The 17,480-nt window shown below is 47.9% G+C and overlaps 1 protein-coding gene across 5 annotated transcripts in view; it reads left to right on the top strand.

Moving 5' to 3' along the window:
* The window catches only part of gse1 (Gse1 coiled-coil protein), a 663,550-nt gene that overhangs the window by 185,902 nt on the left and 460,168 nt on the right, over positions 1 to 17,480 (top strand). The window contains exon 1 of one of the 5 annotated variants that reach the window (XM_038806282.1): positions 1,035 to 1,241. The exons of the other annotated variants lie outside the window; for them this stretch is intronic. The gene's annotated coding sequence lies outside the window, so the exon portion shown is untranslated. Of the gene's footprint in view, positions 1 to 1,034; positions 1,242 to 17,480 lie in introns of those variants that run through there. 5 annotated transcript variants of the gene reach the window in all.

Below are 17,480 nucleotides of genomic sequence, written 5' to 3' on the forward strand. Positions count from 1 at the left end.
ACACTGAGTCACGTAAGGAAACACTGGGATATATGGACAGAACCTCGGTCAAAGAGGCTGGTTTTAATGAGGCTCTTAAAGGAAGAGAAGTCGAGAGGCAGTACGGATAGGGAAGGAATTCCAGAGTTTCGCCTGCTGCAAACCATTTCCTTATGCGCGGCGTGTTATAGTGACCGTGTGTGTAAGGGTAAGTGAGGGCGCTGTAATAAATGAAACGTTAGTTGCAAGTTGCACGTGTTGGGCAGCTGAAACGATGAAAGGAAAATGGTGCCAAGTGTTTTGTGTCGTGAAGCCTTCACCTGCCTCTCCAAATTGTGAAGGAGGTCAATTTGTCTCCACTGTCTAACACTCTGTCAGAATGTCAAGGCACATTCTCGGAAACAAATGGGCAGTTTCTCTGGAAAAGAAAAATGAATTGTGCATTTGTTAAACAGAGTAACAAACAGCAGCCAAAAAAAAAAGAGGGGAGGGTTGCTGGAGGAGGGGACGAATTAGACAGGACAAGTTATCGGTGGGCCGGGGGTACAAGTGGCTTGTCGCAAACCCCAGCAGAAAGAAGTAGAGTTTTATAATCCTATTAGGCATTAGAAGTCCAACTATGCATATGCCCACAGCAGCTGGCAGTCTGCGTTGGAGCAGTGGATGTTACAGAGCAGGTAGTTCCAGTCTGGCAGCTCGACATCAACTCAGCATCGCTGTACAAATGAAACCTTGGCGACCTACCCGGGTGGGGTTAATAATGAGGGGCATTAAAGTTGGGTTTGAGGCGAGGAGGCCCTTTGTGCTCAAAATCTCTCCTGTGAGCGCTGACAGATCCCCCCCACCCCCCTTCCCCCCCAACAACTGGGATGGTAGCTTCCACCTCAGGCAAAACTCTGCATGTGAATACACATTCATTATCTAATCTCCTCTTTATGTTTAATTTACAGGCCTTTTGCTACTAGAGCCATATGTTCCTTTTGTTTTCACTAGTCCTTTGTTGTGTCAGCTTTGGCTCCCAGTCCTTGATTTTCCTCCTGTGAGTAAGGCCAGAGTGTGAGGAGAAAAAGCCCCAGAGGTTCCTCTGCTCTGCTTTTTAAAAAAAAAATTAAATACAGAATTGTTTGTCGACTGTGTGTCAATCTATATATATATATAAATATATAGATAGCTCCACACATATTGAGGGAGACAGAGAGAGAGCTTTACTGCACGATTGGGGATTCATTGGGTTGCAGCTGATGGTGGGAGCCTGATTGCAGGTGAGAGAAAGCTTGTTGCTTTTTTGTTGTTGTTGTTGTTGTTTGGGAAGTTGTCACTGAGTGACTTGACCTAAAAGGGGGAAGTTATGTCTGGCAGCGCCTCTCTGCTCTCTTTGTTGAAGATAAAGAGACGGGGGATTTTCTGAGTGTGGAAAAGAAAAAAGTTTTGCCCTTTGCTACTTGTTGAAGTAACAATGCAGGGAGCTGTTTCCTCGACATGGTTAAATACTGAGGACCCTGGAAGAGAGTAAAAAAAAGAACCTATTGGAGGAAAGTCCTGTGCTAATAGTGTAAGAGTTACACTGCAGCACGCTGGCTGGGTGTATTTTTAACCTATGGCTTATTCATTTTGCATTCCACTGTCTTACTGTCACTCCTGGGTCACGATTTCCTAATCGCGCCTGTGTGCCCCTTTGTAGTTTCAATGTGACTTCAAAATAAGGTTGGCACCGTTACAACATTAAAAATCAGGATACAGAGCCCCCGGGCAATTAAAGACCGAATTATATACTGTGCAGAAGAGTTTTTGCTATGTGCCTCTTTTTCTTTTGAAAGCTGGATTTCACAGCATTAACTGCAAAATGTATTTGTTTTAAATGCAAACAACGTGTCTCTTTGATGGTCGGGCGATAACAGGAGCACGTGAATAGAGAACCTGACCGGGGTGACAATCCAGAAGATCCTAAAAGGCTAGGGGTAGAATCTGTGGAACTACAGGTTGCAGAGTGGAAGGAGATAGTTGCTGGTTTTGAAATGACCATTTTGTGTGGCTTGTCTGCGCTCAGTGCCTTTTCCCACAGTTGCAGTGTGCAGAGGAGGGGCTTGTCACTGTCACTCTTTTTTCCTTTGCAACTTAGACTGGAGAGTTTCTTGCATTTTAGGCATCTCCCTGATGACTTGTTGGTGGCCGAAAGCTGTTTGGCACAAAGGGTTTAACTCTAGATGAGAATCCGCGAGCTACCACGGGCATGTTCACAACAGAGTTTCCTTTACCTGATTCCTCTCTGAAAAAAGAAAAAACTTGCATTTGTATAGCGCCTTTTACAACTTCAGGGTCTCCCAAAATGCTTCACAGCTGATGAATTACTTTTTGTTTCCGATGTGTAGTCCACTAGAAATATCACAAACACAGCAGCCAATTTTTACACAGCAAAGCCCCACCTACGCAGAGAGATGATGAGCAGATGGCCTGTTTTCAGTGATGTTCGTTGAGGGGTGAATGTTGGCCAGCACATCAGGAGAACTACCCTGCTCTTCTTCGAATAGTGGCGTGGGTATATAGGACCTCAGTATAATGTTTCAAACAAAAGGTGGCATCTTCAACCAGGCAGCATTCTCTGGCGTGTCACTGAAACACCAGAAGGCCATTCAGCCCCTTGTAATCATGGCAATTTGATAGCTCAATTCCATTCCTGTCAGTCTGGATCCTGTGCTCAAATCATTTCAGCGATCTGGTTGTGGAAGAGTAACTTTTTGTTTTGAAGGAGGCAAAGTTTGAAATCCCAGCTACCAACTAATAAGTCCACAGGATTCCACACTTTTAAGCAAACTAAGTAACCTTTATTTAAGCAAACAAAATAACCTTTATGACACAAAGTCAGCAATGTAAAACAATCTACAATATCTGTCTTATAGTCTACCATTCAGAGTTAGCACAAGGTAAATACAAATTAACTGACAAACTGTGGTCAAACACACCACACTGCATATTATTTCTTTTTATAAATTTAGAGTACCCAATTTTTTTTTCCAATTAAGGGGCAATTTAGCGTGGCCAATACACCTAACCTGCACATCTTTGGGTTGTGGGGGTGAAACCCACGCAGACATGGGGAGAATGTGCAAACTCCACACAGACAGTGACCCAGAGCCAGAATTCGAACCTGGGTCCTCAACGCCATAGTCCCAGTGCTGTCCACTGCGCCACATGCCGCCCCCACACAGCATATTAAATGGCAGAAGTGATCAAGCCAGATTCCATTGATTTCTAAGCAAGCCACCCAGATGTCAGTGTCCACTGAGGGTCATTATACCTCATTAAAACTCTGTCTCCTTCACAAGGGATTTAATCACTCACTTTCCAAGGTCTAGCCTCTGAATTCCCTCAAAGGTCACTCCAACACAGAATGCCTCAACGATTTCGAATCGTTCAACTGCACGTGTCCTGAGACTTCATTCCACAGGATTCACAAAGCTGCACTCTAACATTAATCACAGGCACAATTTCAGCTCTTTCACAGATCAGTAGCATCACTACATCAGCACTGTCCCTGGATTTCTCCAAATTCCAGTCTCCTGGCTGCTCAGACCTAGAAATAGCTCCCAGGGCTTCTCTGAGCCCTAACTGCCTGGCTTCCTGTACCGGCCTCCCCGGACAGACGCCGGAATGTGGCGACTAGGGGCTTTTCACAGTAACTTCATTGAAGCCTACTCGTGACAATAAGCGATTTTCATTTTTTCATTTTCATGGAACCAGTGACCTTCCATCACCTTCTCAGCTCCCCAGGACTTCGCAGCTTCCCTGTGAGCTGCAAACCGCATGAGGTGCAAACTGCAACCAATCCACCCCCTGAAAACATACAAATAAATTAAAATCAGAGAACCTTCTTTTTTTTTTAAAATTTAGATTAGCCAATTATTTTTTCCAATTAAGGGGCAATTTAGCGTGGCCAATCCACCTACTCTGCACATTTTTGGGTTGTGGGGGTGAAACCCACGCAGACACGGGGAGAACGTGCAAACTCCACACGGACAGTGACCCAGAGCCGGGATCGAACCTGGGACCTCGGCGCCGTGAGGCGGTTGTGCTAACCACGAGGCCACCGTGCTGCCCTCAGAGAACCTTCTTAAGCTCTGCCCGTCACAATGATGACGTAGCATTTCAGGGTTCGCTGATCTAGCTCTAAGTCCCAAAATAAAAGATCTCTCTGGACTACACATCACGTCACCAATTAGGGACTGGTTTAGCTCACTGGGCTAAATCGCTGGCTTTTAAAGCAGACCAAGCAGGCCAGCAGCACGGTTCGATTCCCGTACCAGCCTCCCTGAACAGGCGCCGGAATGTGGCAACTAGGGGCTTTTCACAGTAACTTCATTGAAGCCTACTCGTGACAATAAGCGATTTTCATTTTCATTTCATTTTCAATTATTCAGCTAAGTAAGCTCACCTGCTGTTTTATGGCTCCATCTCTTCTACTCTGACTCTATTAAGTAAACATGGATTATCTTCTGAACTGCCATTTTCTTTTAACATGTTTGGACAATCTCTAAAACCCAGCATTGTAATTACCTGACCTTCACAACTACAAACTTCCCAGAATTAAACATTACCACTGAAATATTGACTTGAATGAACCACTAAAAAAGACAAAGGGCGGAATTCTCCGCAAGGCCCGACGCCGTTGTGTAACCTGGAGAGGTTCATGACGGCATCGGAAGCCTCTCCCGGCCCCCTATTCTCCCCTACCCGGGGGGATAGGCGGGCCGTACCGGGAAACTCGGCAGCCGGGCCTTGTCCCTGGCTTCAAGGCCCGGCGCGCCAAGAATGACGCCGCGGCGGAGCCTAATGACGTCAGCCGCGCATACGCGGGTTGGACAGCTCAAACCCGTGCATGCGCAGTTGCCGTCTTTCCCCTCAGCCGCCCCGCAAGACATGGCGGCTTGATCTTGCGGGGCAGCGGAGGGGAAAGAGTGCGTCCCCTTGAGATGCTGGCCCGACGATCGGTGGGCACCGATCGCGGACCCGTCCTCTCCCGAGCACGGTCGTGGTGCTTGATCCCCGATCCGCCCCCCCCAGGCCCCACACTTACCTGGCGCGCCATGTTCACGACGGCAGCGACCAGGTGTGGTTGCCGCCGTCGTGAACAGGTCGGGAACGACAGGCCGCTCGACCCATCCGGGTCGGAGAATTGCGTGCCTCTGTGAAAAACGGCGGCCCGCGTTTCTCCGAGCGGCATGCCGGAAAACCGGACATGCCATTTTGGGGGGGGTGGGAGAATGGCGGGAGGTGCGGGAGCGGACCTCCCACTATTCTCCCACCCATCGTGGTTGCGGAGAATCGTGGCCAAAATCTTTTGTCTTGTTAACTGGTCTCGCACTATTAAGTGTCAACCACTCTTTCGGGTGTCCACAAGCACCTCATGGTTTGCATCCCTCTGTACTTACCTCGTGTCTCAGTGTGTTGTTTACACAGCACCAATCAGGATGTCTCAAAATACTTCACAGCCAATGAAGTACTTTTGAGGTTTCGTTATCGATTTAATGTAGAAAACACCACAGTCACAGCTTGCACAGCAAGCCCCCACACACAGCAATGAGATGTGTCTTGATCGCCTGTTTTAGCGATGTTGGCCAGGACTCTGCAGATAATTGCCTGGCCCTGCTGTTTTTTTGAAAGTCCGTCTCAGAGGGACACAGTCCAGATCAAAAACAACTTACATCCAATCAAAGCCTTAAATGGAGTAAAACGTCCCAAGGCACTTCACTAGAATAGTCACCTCACAGCATTTGACACAGAGGAGATTTGGGAAAGGTGGCCAATAGATGAGCCAAAGAGGCAGGTTTTAAGGAGGAGAGGAGAGGTGGAGAGGTTTAAAGAGGCAAATCCAGGACCGCAGTTTAAATAAAAAGTTGCCGTAGTCCCAAATCACCATAGGCTGCTTTCCCCTTTGAAGGGGAGAACTGACTGGTGGTGATTTAACCTGAGGGTCACCACACCTGGGAGGAGGGGCAAGGTTGAGAAGGCGGGGCCTTCGTGAATCACCTCAGCTGGTACAGGAATTGAACCCGCGCTGTTGGCTTTGACCCTGCATCACAAACCCAGCTGACCAGTCAACTGAGCTAAACCAGCATGTACCAGAGTGCTGAGATTACCTGTGTAGCTCGGCACAACAATATTCCACAGCATTAAAATGGGATGGCTTAGTGGGGGTGGGTTGAAAAAGTGAATATCTTCATACCTTCCTTGGGAAAAGATGCTCTGACTTCATGCCAGGAATTTGGATGTGTGTCCAATTCATGCCCCGCACAATATCCTTTACCAAGAGGCATGTGAATTGGACTCTTGTCCAAACTCCTAATGTAAAACCTCAATTTTAATCATGGCCACCATTCCTCCTAAGCTGTGGAATTCCTTCCGTAAACCTCACTGCCTCTCCACCACATTCCCCTCCTTTAAGATCTTCCTGAAAACTGACCTTTCTGATCAAACTATTGACCATCCATCTTAATGTCTCGTTGCGCTGCGCAGTATCAAATTTTGGGTGACAGGAGCTCTTGTGCAGCATCTTGGGATGTTTTGCTAGACCAAAGGTGCTACATAAATGCAAGTTGTTGCTCTTGATCCATGATTAACAAGGAAACTGTTCTTTAGCATTTGCAAAGCCTTTTATTGTTTGGAGGTAATGGCCTCGAGCCATTTTGATGCCCTGACTTGTGCAGAAGTGACATGACGATGCATTTCAAAGACATTTGCATCATTGAGTCTTGCGCTCATCAATAATTTTATTTTAAATTGGCTAAACTCTTCATGAAGACAGAACCTATTAATCTGACTCCCCAGCTTCTGCGGTTTTATGCAATACACGGTGACATGATTTTCAAATGGAACTCATTAATAAGTTCCTGTTGAGGTTGTCAGCTGTGCATTTGTAACCTGGGTGATTAATCTGGATGTAACTTGACGTCATCGGGAGTCAGTGATCATCTGTGATATCGTAAACTGCACAATCGCACGGTGGATGAAAGTCAGAATTACACTGATTTCACAGAGGATTTCCAGGAGATTGATTCAATGCCCAGTGCCAGCCACAAATAGGAAAGCGAAAAATTGCATTCAGATTTTGGTACCACAGAATGGCAGAATTGTTACAACACAGGAGACCATTCAGCCCATCGCGTGTGTGCTAGTTCTCCGAATGAGCACTTGACCCCGTGTCATTCTCCTGCCTTTTCTCTGTAACCCTGCACGTTATTCCTTCTCCGATGATAATCGAAATTCCCTCTTGAATGTGTTTATTAGCCAACCTCCACCACACCATCGGACAGTGCATTCCAGAACTCAAGTATTCGCTGCATGAAAATGATATTCCTCGGGTATCTACTGCTAATTACCTTAAATCTGTCCCCTCTCGGGAGCACAGTGTTTAGCCCTGCTGCCTCACGGCGCCGAGGTCCCAGGTTCGATCCCGGCTCTGGGTCACTGTCCGTGTGGAGTTTGCACATTCTCCCCGTGTTTGCGTGGGTTTCGCCCCCACAACCCAGAAGATGTGCAGGGTAGGTGGATTGGCCACGTTAAATTGCCCCTTAATTGGAAAAAATGAATTGGGTACTCTAAATTTATTATTTTTTTAAAATTCTGGCCTTAGGTGATTGTGTGGAGTTTGCATGTTCTCTCCAGTGCTCCGGTTTCCTCCCACAGTCCAAAAAATGTGCAGATTAGGTGAACTGGCCATGCTGAATTTCCCCTTTGTATTCAAAGATGTGCAGATTAGTTGGGGTTATGGGCATAGGGCGGGATGGAGTAGACCTAGGTAGAGTGCTCTTTTGCAGGGTCAGGTGCAGACCAGATGGGCCGAATCGCTTCCTTTTTGCATTGTAGGAATTCTGTAATTCTGTCCTTCCATCAGTGGAAATAGCTTCCCCCTATCTACTCTGTCCAGCCCCTTCACGATTGTGAATACTTCTGCCAAACCTCAATCTTCACTTCTCCAAGGAACACAGTCCCAACTCCTCCGATCTGAAAACTGTGTGGGTTCCCTCCGGGTGCTCCGGTTTCCTCTCTCAGTCCAAAGATGTGCAGGTTAGCTGGATTGACCATGCTAAATTGCCCCTTAGTGTCCAAAAGGTTAGGTTACAGGGTTATGGGAATAGTTTGGGGGCATGGGCCAAGGTAGAGATGCTCTTTCGAAGGGTTGGTGCAGACTCGATGGGCCAAATGGCCTCATTCTGCACTGTGGGGATTCTATGATCTATATTCATAACTGAATTACCTGCGGTGAATTCTTTAGACAATTGCATAGCCTGCTTACTGCTGTATATTCTATCAAAAGTGTGCTGAATCGGGGCAGCACGGTGGCGCAGTGGGTTAGCCCTGTTGCCTCACGGCACTGCCGTCTCACGGCGCCGAGGTCCCAGGTTCGATCCTGGCTCTGGGTCACTGTCCATGTGGAGTTTGCACGTTCTCCCTGTGTTTGAGTGGGTTTCTCCCCCCACAACCCAAAGATGTGCAGGGTAGGTGGATTGGCCACGCTAAATTGCCCCTTAATTTGAAAAAATTAATTGGGTACTCTAAAATTAAAAAAAAAAAGTGTGCTGAATCATATTAGTTTTAAATCACATGCCCCAAATAGCATTATTTCCCTCTGGGAAGAAAAACACCATCCTACTTTAACCAGCTGCAAATGAGATGAAAATTACTCTACAGCCTAATTTATGCGACAGCTATCACTGGGGGTTTGATCTGTGGGTGAGGTGTGAGGAGACATGAGGGGACTTGTGCTTCTGAAGGCTGTTCTCTTCAGCCCCCCCCCCCCCCCCCCCACTCCCGAAGCCCTGGAGGGAAATGCCACATGTGACAACTCCTGACCTGATAGCACCTATAGCACAGCAAAATGCCACCAGGTGTTCCTCCGAGGTGTAAGGGAAAAGTGACAGCAAGCCCCAGAAGGAAAGATTTGGGAAAGGCGACCAAAAAGCATTATCTAAATTTTCAGAAGGCATTCAATAAGACAATAAGATTCTTCCGCAAGATGAGCACTTTTGGGTTGGGGGTAACATATTAACATGGATAAAGGATTGGTAAAAGGACAGAAAACAGAGAGTCGGAATAAATGGGCAATTTTCAGGTTGGCAGACTGCACCTCGTGGAGTGTCACAAGGATCAGTGCTGGGGCCTCAGCTATTTACAATCTATATTAATGACTTGGAGAAGGGGACTGAGTGTATTGTGTCGAGGTTTACTGTAAGAAGTCTTACAACACCAGGTTAAAGTCCAACAGGTTTGATTCAAACACGAGCTTTCGGAGCGCGGCTTCTTACTGTGCTCACCCCAGTCCAACGCCGGCATCTCCACATCATAGGTTTACTGTTGACACACATCTCGGTGGGAAATAGGCTGTGCGGAGGACACAAAGGACTGAATTTTTCCCTATGCATCAGGAGCCCGATGCCGGGACCATTTTTGTGTCCCGACTCCACTTGTCGCGCACACCTCATGCTTGGATTTTAAGGGAGGCACCCAATTTAGTAGGTTGCCTTGAACTGCCGTCCGATTAAGGTGGGAGGGTTCTGAAGTGAGGGGGGGGGGGGCGGGGCGAGGTGTTGTCAGCATGGCACTGGCAAAGTTGCTGTGTATCTTCAGTCAACATCATCAAATGGCGGGCAGCACGGTGGTACGGTGGTTAGCATTGTTGCCTACGGCGCTGAGGACCCGGGTTCGAATCCCGGCTCTGGGTCACTGTCCGTGTGGAGTTTGCACATTCTCACCGTGTGTGCGTGGGTCTCGCCCCCACAAACCAAAAGATGTACAGGATAGTTGGATTGGCCATGCTAAATTGCCCCTTAATTGGAAAAAACTAATTGGGTATTCTAAATTTTTTTTAAAAATCATCAAATGGCTCCTTCATCAGGTATTTGCATTTCTGCCGCTGCTGAGCGGGAATCTCCCGTCTCCATGAAGCTGCCTCCAAAAAAAATCCATGTGGAGGCGGCAACAGATGGGGCAAATGGCACACTGCCCTGCTAGCCTACGTCCTGAACCTGCTCCGACATGAGAGAAATTCCCCCTCTAAAGCGTCTGCAGAGGGATAGAGACTGGGTAAGTGAGTGGAAAGAAGGTTGTAGATGGAATGTATAATGTTGGGAAATGTGAGGTAATTAATTTTGGTGGAATAGACGAAACAGGATGTTTTGTAGATACTATTAAAGACTGACCGTCAGCGGGAATGGACACCTTGTATAAGATATACAGAAAGTGAATGTGCTGCTGTGTTGGCCGTTGTTATATAAAGGCTGGAGTATGAGGGAGGAAGCTTTGCTGCAATTGTACAGGCCTTTGTTGAGATCTCACCTGGAGTACTGTGTACAGTTCTGGACTCTCCACCTGAGGAAGGATATACTTGCCTGAAATGAGATGCAACAAAGATTCACAAGATTGATTGCTGGGTGAGAGGGTTGCCCTGAGAGGCAAGATTGAGCTCTGTACTTTGTGGGTTTTAGAAGAACGCGAGTTAATCTAATTGAAGTGTGTAAGACTCTTGAGAGGGCTGGACAGAGTAGATGCTGAAAAGCTACTTCCCCTAATTTGAGAGTCGGTAACTTGGGGATATACTCTCAAGATTAAGGGGTCGGTCATTTTGAGTTGGAATGAGGAGAATTTTTTTCCCTTAGAAGATTGTGAATCTTTGGAATTCCCCGACCCCTTTGTGTGTAAACTCAAGGCTGAGATCAGTCGATTTTTGGACACTAAGGGGTATGGGGACAGGGCAGGAAAATACTGCTGAGGCTCAGGAAAAGCCATGATCCTATTGGAATGAGGAGCAGGCTTGAGGGAGCTGTATGGCTGACAACTGCTCCTGTTTCTCATGTAGTTAGTCGAAGAGGCAGATTTTAAGAAAGTCTTCAAAGCGGATAGAGAGAAGCAACATAACTGGAAAAAACTTTGGCCAATAAGAGAAGAGTGGGAAGAATTCGCAAAATACAGACTAGAAGCTCATCAGCCAGATTGGGATTTCCCTCTCACGCTGAGACCTTGGGGAATCAGGAGATGAGTTACTTGCCGCAGGGTACCTGGCCTCTGACCTACTCTTGTAGCTATAGTATTTATATGGCTGGTCCAATTCAGTTTCTGCTCAATGGTAACTCCCCAGGATTTTGATGGTGGAGGACTCAGTGATGGCAATGCCATTGAATGTCAAAGGACGATGGAGAAATATATCATTTCCGACACCAATGGTACAGGGATTCAGATTTGGAGGCTGACGGTAGATCCTCGGAAGTAATAGCAAAGGTCTCACACTCACCTGGTGAAGTGAGAGAGAATCTTTAGGCACAACACCGAACACTTAACCTGTGGAAGCACTCATAGAATCATAGAATTGACAGTGCAGAAGGAGGCCATTCGGCCCATCGGGTCTGCACCAGCCCTTGGAAAGAGCACCCTACCTGTAACCCCACCTAATCTTTTTTGGACAATTTAGCATAGCCAATCCACCTAACCTCCACATCTTTGGACTGTGGGAGGAAACCGGAGCACCCGGAGGAAACCCACGCAAACACGCAGAGAATGTGCAGACTCCGCACAGTCACCCAAGCCGGGAATCGAACCTGGGACCTTGGAGCTGTGAAGTAACTATGCTAACTACTGTGCTACCGTGCTGCTCAGTCTTGGATGGGGCTTTAATTGAGAGCCTTCTCTATGATCTTTCAGGGTTCTTTGGCCTCTTTTAAAAAAAATTTAGAGTACCCAATTCATTATTCCAATTAAGGGGCAATTTAGTGTGTCAATCCATCTACCTGCACATCTTTGGGTTGTGGGGGCGAAACCCATGCAAACACGGGGAGAATCTGCAAACTCCACATGGACAATGATCCAGAGCCGGGATCGAACCTGGGACCTCGGCGCTGTGAGGCTGCAGTGCTAACCCACTGCGCCACCATGCTGCCGCTCTTTGGCCTCTTTAAGGTTACTCGCCACCTCTTCTGACGTTGCGAACTTCCCATTGTTGTACTGATAAGCTTGCCACATGATGAGAACCGGACACATGTGGAGAATTAACCAACCCCAACACAGGAAATTAGAGAGCGTAGGGCAGACATGGAGGGATAAGCCTCGCTGGAACTCTGACCGGAAGAGATTAATCCGTTTCCCCCTTCTCCCCTCCCAATGAGTTTGGACAGTCTGCTGGGCCAGAGGTTTGACCACAACACCATTAGGCGGCTGTGTTTTCAGCTGCATAAAGGCCAAAGCTCTGGATTTTCCTCCCTCACTCTCTCCCTTGTGAGCTCCTTCTTCTCCATAATGATGCTCCTTACTATCTGCCACTTTGACCAAAGGTTTGGTATGGTACTGTTTCCTCTGATAGTGCCCCGGTGGCATTTTATTATGTTAAAGGCTCCGTATGTATATATAGGCAAGTTGTTGTTGTTGGTCATTCAGTGAAAGATGAGCTCAGTGACCAACTGACTGGAATTGGTATCATTCTTTCCTCGGCAAAAGACTGGTGGCAACTTTTCCTCGCTCTGCTGGTTGCAGTCATGATTGTGCGCACCGAGGACAGCACGGTGGCGCAGTGGTAGCACTGTAGCCTCACGGCACTGCGGTCCCAGGTTCGATCCCGGCTCTGGGTCACTCTCCATGTGGAATTTGCACATTCTCCCCGTGTTTGCGTGGGTTTCGCCCCCACAACCCAAAGATGTGCAGGGTAGGCGGATTGGCCACGTTAAATTGCCCCTTAATTGGAAAAATGAATTGGGTACTGTAAATTTTTTTTTTAATGATTGTGTGCACCGTAACCTCATGTCGGATTGGGGGGAGGGTAAGTCTGAGCAGAGGCCAGGTGCTGCCCCACTGGGAGGGAGGGGACGAGGAGAAGTCGGGCCATTGTGATGAATTTAGACCCAATGAGGCTCTCCAGCTGCAGGATAAATAGCTGGTACTTAACGTGCCCGTGGCAGGGAGAAACACTGGTTTGTGTTTTATCTGAGGTGTCTGAATAGCCGCTGATTGTTTTGTTAAGTAAAGCCCTTTGGTTGACACAAGATTGGAGGCAGCAGCTTTTAGCACAGTGTGTGGCCGCCATTCACTTGCGATAAGTCATTCAGTGCAAGACCACAAAAAAGCTGGGAGGTGTTTGACTTTGACAAACATGTGGCAAGACTGTTGTGCCATTAGGCAGCAGCAAGTGCTGGGGGCTGGGGGGGTGGCGGGGTGGTGGCTGGAGACACTGTGGGAATTGTAGGTTTCTGTGCTATTCATGTGGTCGTTAATGAGTCGTGGGGATGCTGGGACACCCTGAAGAGATGACACATTATTGCCTCCTGATATCCTTGCTGCCATTGTTGTGATGTTGACCCTCCCACTGACCTCCGTTGCGAATCCTGATTTTCATGGATTGGATCAGTTAACTCATCTGTTCTGGTAGGCAAATTGTTTGGAGTGAGCACAGTGCATCTGATATTTGTATGGTACTGTTTCGCCCGCATAATGATACAAGCATGTCAATTATATCTTTCTGTTAATGCCCAAGTCCAGCTGGGGCGAATCTTACTATCCCCTTTTCACATTGGTTAAGGTAACACAGACAATCTCCTGCAGAATGTGGCGACTAGGGGTTTTTCACAGTACCTTCATTGAAGCCTACTTGTGACGATAAGCAATTATTATTATTAGATCTCTGGCTTGTCCAGCACGGTTCTTGCAATAGGTCTTCCACCTCCATCTTCACATATACAGACAACCACAACATTTCTGAACATGAAGGTCCATTTAACCCACCTGCCACGGTTTGGTGTTGGAACAACAACACCACCTAAGGAATATGAGAGACGGCCTCAGGGACCCAACTCCAAGAGCAGATCTGCATCTACTGATGAATATGGACTGCGTTGTCAAAGGGCGTTTCCTGTTCTGCATTATAGAAAGTCCCAAAGTGAGACTATCTGGAATAACTATGTTCTTCTTCTAAGCACGGCTCTCCAGCCAGTACGGATAATGCTTGCTTCACTACTTGAAACAACTTGATTAGATCATTCCTCAAAATATCTAAACTCAAGGAGGTACAAGCCAAGTACACATCTCGCCCTTGTATCCTGCCACCATCTGGTGAATCTGCACTGCACCAACTCCCTGAGATTTAGTGCCTAAAGCAGGACTCCAGGTGGACGCATCAGTTCTATTTTTATTTTATTTTCCATTATAAATTTAGAGTATCCAATTCATTTTTTCCAATTACGGGGCAATTTAGCATGGCCAATCCTCCTACCCTGCACATCTTTGGGTTGCGGAGGTGAAACCCAAGCAAACACGGGGGAGAATGTGCAAACTCCACAGGGGCAGTAACCCAGAGCCGGGATCGAACCTGGGACCTCGACGCCATGAGGCAGCAGGGCTCACCCACTGTGCCACCGTGCTGACCCGCATCAGTTCTACACAGCTGAAGCATTGTTTCCTTACTTCCTTGAGATAAGGCCCAACATTCCTTGAACCTATTTGATTCCATTTTGTGTCTGTATCCCAACTTCTAAATGATTTTTGTATTTGGACCTAAATCTTATCAATGCTGACATGGTGCATCTGTGCTGGGCAGTTTGGCGAGAATGAGGCCAAGTAGGATTTTCAACCTTGTTGGCTCCCTCACCTCCTGCCTCAGGCTAAGTCTGGCAGATATGCCCTCCAGCACTCGACCAGTTCAGTCAGTAACGGTGCTTCTGAGCCACTCTTGCTCATGGACGTTGAAGCCTCCCCCCCCCCCCCCCCCCCCCCCCCATTCAGAGTACATCCTGTGCCTCTTGCTACCTTCCATGTGGTGTTCAAACTAGAGGAGGACTGAGGAAGAGTGGTTGGGTAGCAATCAGCGGGAGGCTTCCTTGCCAATGTCTCACCTGATGCTATGAGATCACGGTAGCATGGTGGTTAGCATCAATGCTTCACAGCTCCAGGGTCCCAGGTTCGATTCCCGGCTGGGTCACTGTCTGTGTGGAGTCTGCACGTCCTCCCCGTGTGTGCGTGGGTTTCCTCCGGGTGCTCCGGTTTCCTCCCACAGTCCAAAGATGTGCGGGTTAGGTGGATTGGCCATGCTAAATTGCCCGTAGTGTAAGGTTAATGGGGGGATTGTTGGGTTACGGGTTACGTGGGTTTAAGTGGGGTGATCATTGCTCGGCACAACATCGAGGGCCGAAGGGCCTGTTCTGTGCTGTACTGTTCTACCTCATGGGATCTGGAGTAAATGTTCAGGACTCCCAGGGCCAATCCCTCCTGACTGTATACCACTGTGCCGCCACCTCTGCTGGGAACCCCCGCTGGTGAGATAGGACATACACAGGGATAGTGAGGGTGATGGCCTCGAACAATGGAATAAATCTTCCTGTCCCGCCCATCGCGGGAATGGTCGGGGACAGGACGGAAAATATGGCGGCCTATTGAAAGGTCCGTTGCCCTCGAGCAGAAAATTCCACGCTTAGTCTGTACGGTATGATTCAGCGTTTAAAAAAAATAAGTTTAGAGTACCCAATTCATATTTTCCAATTAAGGGGCAATTTAGCAGTGACACAGAGACGGGATCGAACCTGGGACCTCGGCGCCGTGCGGCAGTAGTGCTATCCACTGCGCCGCCATGCTGCTTGCTCTCCCAGTTTTTGCACCAATGCCCAGATGTTAATGAGGAGGACTTTGCTGGGCTGCCAGAGCTGGGTGTGCTGTCGTCCTTTTCGGTGCCTGGGTCTATACCGAGTGCTCCATACAGTGCAACTTGCTGCACCATTTCAGTGGGCAGTTCAAAGTCAACCACGGGCTGGATTCTCCCATTTTGCCGGCAGCCCGGGGGTTTCCCGACGCTGTGGGGCTGCCCCACAATGGGAATCCCCATTGACCGGCTGGCGTAACGGAGAATCCCGCCAGCGGGGTGAGGCAGAAATATGGCGCAGCGGGGCAGAGCATCCTGCCCCACATTCCTGTGGGTCGAGAGTCACATGTAGACCAGATCAGGCCAAGATGGATGATTTCCTTCCCCGAAGGACATTAGTAACCCAATTGGAATCCATTAGTTTGATGATCATTGCTACTGAGACCAGCTTTTTAAAAATTATGTATTTTATGAATGAATTTTCAGCACGGTAGCATGGTGGTTAGCATAAATGCTTCACAGCTCCAGGGTCCCAGGTTCAATTCCCAGCTGGGTCACTGTCTGTGTGGAGTCTGCACGTCCTCCCCGTGTGTGTGTGGGTTTCCTCCGGGTGCTCCGGTTTCCTCCCACAGTCCAAAGATTTTTTTTTTTTTTTTATAAATTTAGATTACCCAATTATTTTTTCCAATTAAGGGGCAATTTAGCGTGGCCAATCCACCTACTCTGCACATTTTTGGGTTGTGGGGGCGAAACCCACGCAGACACGGGAAGAATGTGCAAACTCCACACGGACAGTGACCCAGAGCCGGGATCGAACCTGGGACCTCAGCGCCGTGAGGCGGTTATGCTAACCACTTGGCCACCGTGCTGCCCTCCCACAGTCCAAAGATGTGCGGGTTAGGTGGATTGGCCATGCTAAATTGCCCGTAGTGTCCTAAAAAGTAAGGTTAAGGGGTGGGGGGTTGTTGGGTTACGGGTATAGGGTGGATACGTGGGTTTGAGTAGGGTGATCATGGCTCGGCACAACATCGAGGGCCGAAGGGCCTGTTCTGTGCTGTACTGTTCTATGTTCTATAATTTAATTTAAATTCCTCCAGCTGCCATGGTGGTTTTTGAACTCACATCTCCCAAAGGTTGGTCACGGCCTCTGTATTACTAGCGCAGGGACATTACTACTATTGACTCAGTGTCAGATTTTGTCAGATGACCTCCCTGTAAAGTGCCTTGGGAAACTTTTAAATCTGCAAGCTGTTGTTGTTTAATGTTTGACCTTTTTTATTGCCTATCGATAACTAGTCACCGCCCAACATTTCCTTGTGAGCGCAGCTCTGTTCGATACTAGGGATGGAGGTGTTAGGTTGGGTTAAGACTTAAGTGCTGCCACATTCTGCGTGGTTGGCGCCAATCCCAAATTCAGAATTCTCCACCCACTGTATCACTCAGACTAAATCCTGCAGTTTTACTTTGGGATGGATGTCTTCTTTGCAAGCCCTTTCGCGACCCAATGACCCTGGCACAGATCATTGCGTAACATTTAAACAATTTAAATGCTAGAATCACCTGCTGCATATCTCACTGGCTCATCTTCTTTAAAGGCTGGTCTTGATTATGTACTTGTAAGAGAGGGTGGGGCTGCAGATCTAATCCAGACACGCATGCATCGCTCAATCCTTTGTTTTAAATTTAGTGTACCCAATTAATTTTTTCCAATTAAGGGGCAATTTAGCGTGGCCAATCCACCTCGGTCGGGTGTCCCTGGAAAGGGAGCATGCGGTGTCCACGGGCACCATCGAGGCCTTCCGTACCCGTTGGGCACTGCAGGGGTTGGGGTGCTTTATTTTTAACTGCACTCTTACTTGATGTTTTTCAAGTTTCCGTTGATCTTTGTTATGTTCGGACA

This window comes from Scyliorhinus canicula, chromosome 9 (genome assembly GCF_902713615.1).
Source record: "Scyliorhinus canicula chromosome 9, sScyCan1.1, whole genome shotgun sequence".
Taxonomy (NCBI): domain Eukaryota; kingdom Metazoa; phylum Chordata; class Chondrichthyes; order Carcharhiniformes; family Scyliorhinidae; genus Scyliorhinus; species Scyliorhinus canicula.